Genomic DNA, 6,658 nt, shown 5'->3' on the forward strand with positions numbered 1-6,658 from the left:
TTTCTCTCTCTCTCTCTCTCTCTCTCTCTCTTTCTTTCTCTCTCTTATAGTCACACTCTTACTCTCTATCTATCTCTCTTTCTATGACTCGTCGGGCGTCGGTTCCTCGCCGTGAATGCAGAGGGATGAATCGGCGCGAGTGGGGGTCATAGTTGCGTGTCGACGGGGAGAATGAAGAGTGAAGGGACTGCTGCACGCATCGGGTGCGTCTGCGCTTTGTGCGCGTACGCAGTGCTCCGATGCGCGTCGCTGGAAGCGCATATAGGTAATTTGCGGTGTGTCGGTTGTCGAGTTTGTGCTGAAAGCGGCACGCACGTGGTGTTTTTTCGGTGAGAGAGTGACGCAGGAAGATTAGCGGCAGCGAGGAACGACATCGAGACGAGATAACTGCTGATGAGAGAGAACTGGCAGTTTCGGAAGACTCGCAATACTGACTGATATACTCGTGTCGTTATCCAGGACCATGATTCTTTTACTTTTCCAAAGGAACTCGCTGTAATGTGAGTAATTGCACATTTTTCTTCAGTATAGCATCAATCAACAATCTTGTGACAATGTCTGCGAAGTCTATATGGAAATATCCGACAGCATCGTTACTTGCAAGTCTGTTCTGTAACTTCTAAACGACAATATCATTAGTATATAGTATGTTGTTACGTAACTTTTGTATATTATACTTATACGACGACAGCGTAACGATAACAATACTGTCATTACAAAAGTTATAGACCTACTGTAATAGTATAGGCCTACTGTAGTGTTCGATATCGAACGAAAGAAAGAAGGCAGACCCTTTAATATCTTAAATATCTCTTAAAATCAGACTTTTAGTCATTAGCGCAAGATTTCCAATAATTGCCAATCTCACAATATAGGAGACAACTAGGTGTACCTAATAAAATTTTTCAATAAGTAAATTTATCGATATTTCCCAGTATCGCCAACACTACAAACGTGAGCACATAATGGGGTTTGGAGAGACTGATCTTTTTACTCAAGGCTCCATTTAAGAGTCCGTTTGAGCATCCCCAGCTGCCCCGTCTCGTCCTGTTCCGCACGGCATGGGTCTCCGTGCGAGAGTCGTGCGTACAATAGCGGCTGTCAGAGTTGTTCGCGTGAGCACGATGTGGTAGGGGCAGGATCTGCCGACGCTGTCTCCCTCTCCCTCGCGCGTACTCTCTCTTTCTTTCTGTCGGAGTGACGGCACCCAAGGGCTGCAGTCGTGATCGAATGATCGGTGGGTACGGTGGGTTACCAGTTGGAACACGAGGTGTCTGATTGTCTAGTGAGAAATCTTGAATTCTCGGATCGGTAGATTCGCGGCGAAATTATCAGAGGACTAAACGTTATTGACAAGCTATGTTCCGCATGAACGTTTCTCAGGTAAGCGTCTCTGAGATTTGGGATACGTGAGACTTTAAAATATAGCGAAGAAGAAGATAACAGAGGAAGAAGGAAAAGTGAGTGAGTGAGTGAGTGAGTGAGAGAGAGGGAGGGAGAGAGAGAGAGTATGTTTTGTCTATTTCTAAAAGAATATTTTCTTATTGGTTAATATTTCTTTTTGTGATTATTATGTGCAAACTTCTGCACGCGCAAAGCTATTCTATGTATCGAATGACACACACAGAATGATACATTTTGAGGTTATTTATTTGAAATAATTTATTTTATTATGTAAAGAAAATGCCATTTATAAGTAGTAATCTTTCGTAGGCAATAATAAGTAAGAATAACTATCGTAATATGACTCGCATATTCAGAGAATCTGTGAACCGTTTATTATTTAATAGTTAATTATATAATTGTTAATTATTTTGGATATACTATGATATATTGATGTATGTGATATTTTATACGATAATAACATGTAATACCAATATCTTTCTTTTTATATTTCTTTTACCTTGATAATGCATCCGAGCGAAAGCTGCAATCTGTTTAGCATGACTTTATCATTTGTTTGAGAAAACGCAACTCAATATGCTTTATTGAGGCTCGACGAATATGTATCTTGTTTTATGGCCATATGTGTTTCTCTGGAAAGCTAATTACTCCGTATATGACGTTTATTATTTTCTGTTGTCAGTTTATCAGTCGTATAATAGAAGTAGAAGTGATATTCTGTTACGTGTGTACTAAATGCACTATTATGCGAAGTCCACAGTTAAAAAACACGTATAGGTTTACCGAAATATTATTACGTTTTTTTCAAGTCTATAATTTCTGTCATCTATATCTTTTTTTCTTACAATTACGATCGGAGTGTTTTTCCTAATCGATCGGTTTGTTTTTTCTAATTATCGTTTCTTAATTTTTATTTCGTTATTAATAGTTTTCTTTTTTAATTTGGATATCATAATGCAGGTGGAAAATATGAGTCTTGGAATAGTTTGTGTACTTTTAAGATCCTTGTTAATTCTCGAGATAGCAATGAAAGTTTTATGAGCAGTCTTTTCCTACGGATCGTCTCTTTTTAGAGTAGACTTATAATTCTCTCTCTTTTCCTCTTTCTCACGACACTCTGGCGCAATCTCTCACAGAATGAAGCTTAAATGACATATCTTGGTGTGCGCACACTGCGACATGAAGTCATTAAAGAATTTCTAAGGCGTCGGGCAACGGCCTGCCTGTACGAACCTCATTATCCGTACAAGCGAGTGTATCTGCTATTGTATCTTGTGTGTCCATGCGTTACGACTTTTATTCGTCGTCTTCGTCACGATTAAATTTGTCGTTAAAGCGTACGACCTTGTTGTTCCTTATAAATTGGGCATTTTAAAGCGAAGATAATACTTGAAGAAGCGATCGCAACTGTCATCGATAAATCAGGTAGTCGAAAGTTCCAAGTTTAAGTAATTAACTTCAAAATTAAGATAGAAAATTAATTCTACCTTCACTTCGCGGAATACTTGTTTGTTTTGTTGCTAAAGAACAGTTTGCAGAAAAAAATTCGTCCAAATTCTTGAAAGAGAAGTTTGTCTTTCCGATTGCTTATCAACGGGCGTAAGATTCTTCTCGTACTGCGTTTCCTTATTTGCTGCGCGAGTTGCTTGTTGCCACGAATCCGTTAAAGCGCGCGTACATTAAGCACAGTCATTATCTCCCGTAAAAGTGGTAATAATATTACGAAGTGCGATGTCTGGTGATATCGAGGCGATAATACCGAAAGCGCGAATCGTGCCAGATGCATTCATTTGTATGTACAATTTTAAAACCGCACTCCGGAAGATGTATCATGTGGACTTTAACGTGCATTTTAGGAGATTTTAACGTTCTAGTCAAATAGTATTTTGTTAATAAAATCCTTTAAAAATGATTATAAAATATAATTTTGTAATAAAAGTAATGAAATGAAATGGTAGTAAGAATTTTTGTTAAAAATTGAAACTACATACAATATTGAAATATGTAACTGCTCTAATATTATCTAACTACTCGTGCAATTAGAAAAAGATTGATTATTCAAGGATTGATTATAAAATTGATTAAAGTTGACACTTTTTATAAATATTAATTGAGTTTAGCGTGCTATTTTTTTATTTCTATTTTCAATATCTTCTAAACTATATCTGGGATTTTTATGAAAAACTACTATTGTCACATTAAAGATATGGATAAATAATAAACGGATCCTAATATATACGAATATTATACATAAATTTCAGAATTATTGATCGTTTTACCTTGAGAAAATATAGCAGTAAAAATTTTATAATTTATAAGAATACTCGAGATACATATACATATATTTAAACATTAAATTAATTTATTTCTTTCTATTATTTGCGTATCTCTCTTAGATTGATTTATGCATAAATGAAGCATTAATAAGAAAAAAAAATATTTTTGTATTTTTTAATATTTTATATATATTTCAACTTTATCTCAAATTAACATTTATTACTTATATAATAAAATAAACGTATAGAAATATAAATTTGTTCAATAAATAGGAAGTTTATGAGTGGTCTTTTTGTGTCATTGAAAATACACGACACTAAGAGTCGGTTTATCCAACCTCTTGCTAAGCTAACTAACAGTTAAATCTTATGTCTGTTTCTATCTAATTTAAAGAAGAAACAAAGACAGACGTATGAGTTAACTGTTAGTTAGCTTAGCAAGAGGTTGGAAAAACCGGCCCTAAGCCTTACAACCTTTTTAAATACATCAAAATTGACGAAATAGAAGTTGTAAGACTCTTATTTGACGGCAGTATCAACTGTAAGAAATATGAATATAAAATGAACTCGTTATTATATGATAAACGATCAGTTTCATTTAATTTGAATTAAATTTGCATATATATTATGTTAAAATGAATAATAAATATATGAATGAATATATAAACGTGTGATATATAAGATGTTATTTCCGATTTTGCGAGTAACTTATGCATGCGATGTTTTCTTTCATATATTATTGATCTAAGAAATATTCTCATTGTGAAAGATTTAAATTTCTCTTCAATTTGACGGTAAATTTACGTCGTATATTACTGAAATATGCTTAAATATTCATTTTATTATTACGATAGATTTTAAACTTCTGTCTTATATACAAATATGTTAAATTAGAAGAAATTTTTTATATTGCAAAGCTTCTCTACACATATGTTAGTACAATATAAATTTACAATTCAATATCTCGTAAATGATACGGTAAAAATTATTGAAATTCCTGTTACGTATTATTAGTTTAATAAACTTTTGTGTCGTGTATATTATAGGTTTATCTTGTACTTGGTAAAAGGCTCCTGGGGAGTCGCATCATCCATCTCTTTTTAATGACGTCAGAAGCGAGAAAACGCATGCTAAAAATTCCTGCAAAATACGTCGAGATAAACAGATATATCCACAAAACGACATTTGCGATCAATTAAGTACACCTCTAAAATACTCCGTACACTTTCCTTTTGTTCTAAAAATCAATAGATAATCGGAAAATTAATATGACAAGATAATGAGGAAATTAGGTTAGAAAAGACGATTGCACGTCACATTTATTTTATAATTATCTGTTGATTGTTAGAACAAAAGGAAAGTGTACGGAGTATTTTAGAGGTGTACTTAATCGATCGCAAATGTCGTTTTGTGAATATATCTGCTTATCTCGACGTATTTTGCAGGAATTTTTAGCATGCGTTTTCTCGCTTCTGACGTCATTAAAAAGAGATGGATGATGCGACTCCCCAGGAGCCTTAAAACCTTTTTAATGAATCGCGCTGCGCCACTAGCTGTCTGTTTTATCTACGTCGCGATCTGTTTTTGCGATAGAAGCTCTTTTGGAACTTTTTGAGCTGAATTCTTCGTGATGTTACTCTCGTCTGCATTTGCATTAGGAACGCATTTACATTCCATTTATTCTAAACTACGCGGTGCTTCTTATTACCTTTTACGGCTTCGTTAACAACTTTATCAGAAATGCCATATTAACGATACTTCAACTTCAATATTTGGCTCCAGGCCTCTCTAAGAGTTATGCCCCAATGCCATTTTTCCGATTAATGATATATTTCGAGAGTAAAGTCTTGGAAAATTCCAAGGCATGTTCCAAAAAAATCACAAAGTCCGAACTTGTTCGAACACGTCTTGTCGTGACGGCAGTTAGGCCGGGACTCTTATTAACGATACTTCAATGATATACGAGAGTGTCGATATCTCATATTTCGATATGATATTTCCAATATCTCTCTTCAGTATACCAAAGTCGAAATTATTGTCTTATTACACATCAGGCCGGCTATACCGATTGATTACATCGCTATCGGGGTTCCACCTAATCGTGATCGGAGCAACGACGTTGCGATAAGCGCGATCATAAGAGACCGTGAGAATTTTCGATCGTCGTGGTATCGCGCTGAGCTCGCCGTACATATTATCCACCTTGTGTATGGCTACGCATCGCCGTCGCCGTCGCCGTCACCGTCGCTCGTGGAGGAGAACTGGACGCGCGAAAACAAGAGCGCGTCTTCTCCGTGCTTTCTCTCGCCGGAAATGCAAGGCGCCGATGACTTCCCGCTATCGCGACGACTTATGTTAATCCGCAAACTTTCGCGCCGACGGCGTGTAGCGTAGCACGGAATTTCGTTTCCCGTCGCGGCCGGCACGAGAATTCCTGGTGCATCGCACTGCACGCGTCTGCTCCAGGTGCTGCGCCACGCGGCGCGGTTTCGCAGGCTGGAACGTCATGCATTGCGACGTGTGTATGTACAAACACTCCTACGCGCGATGGTCACGCTCCAAAACGGTAACTTATTACCTCAATCTTATTACCGCTAACGGTGCATTACCGCGCCTCGGGAGTCGTTTCTTTTAATCCTCTGTGAATTGCCGCTCGCGGCACGCGTCGAAAGGGATCCCGTCGAGTCGTGCCTCTAAAAATATGCGTGCTTCCTCGAGTTAGTGTGTAGTCGCGCGACTACGCTTGCAAATGGAGAAAACAACTGTAATTTGTTGTTGCAATGATCAAAGTGTAAAATATCTTGTCGTTTCGCTCGATAACACTCAATTTGCAATTTATGCTGGTGTGTAATATAATTATGCGAATAAATCGTAATGTAAGCGGTCTTTACTTCGTTGACAGCGAATATATATATATATATATGGCGTGTGCGTCGTGTATGTGTATGTATGTATGTACCTATATATATATATATATA

The 6,658-nt window shown here is 36.8% G+C and overlaps 1 protein-coding gene across 4 annotated transcripts in view; it reads left to right on the plus strand.

The window, feature by feature from the left end:
- The first annotated feature begins 186 nt into the window (after window positions 1-186).
- The window catches only part of LOC116853149 (growth arrest-specific protein 2-like), a 140,373-nt gene continuing 133,901 nt past the window's right edge, over window positions 187-6,658 (plus strand). For 2 of the 4 annotated variants that reach the window (XR_004379913.1, XM_032834049.1), the window contains exon 1: window positions 189-500. The gene's annotated coding sequence lies outside the window, so the exon portion shown is untranslated. Of the gene's footprint in view, window positions 501-548; window positions 1,384-6,658 lie in introns of those variants that run through there. The other 2 variants (XM_032834051.1, XM_032834050.1) reach the window with 2 other exon arrangements.

This window comes from Odontomachus brunneus, unplaced genomic scaffold, assembly GCF_010583005.1.
Source record: "Odontomachus brunneus isolate Ranch 3 - 2012 unplaced genomic scaffold, Obru_v1 Obru_scaffold_281, whole genome shotgun sequence".
Taxonomy (NCBI): domain Eukaryota; kingdom Metazoa; phylum Arthropoda; class Insecta; order Hymenoptera; family Formicidae; genus Odontomachus; species Odontomachus brunneus.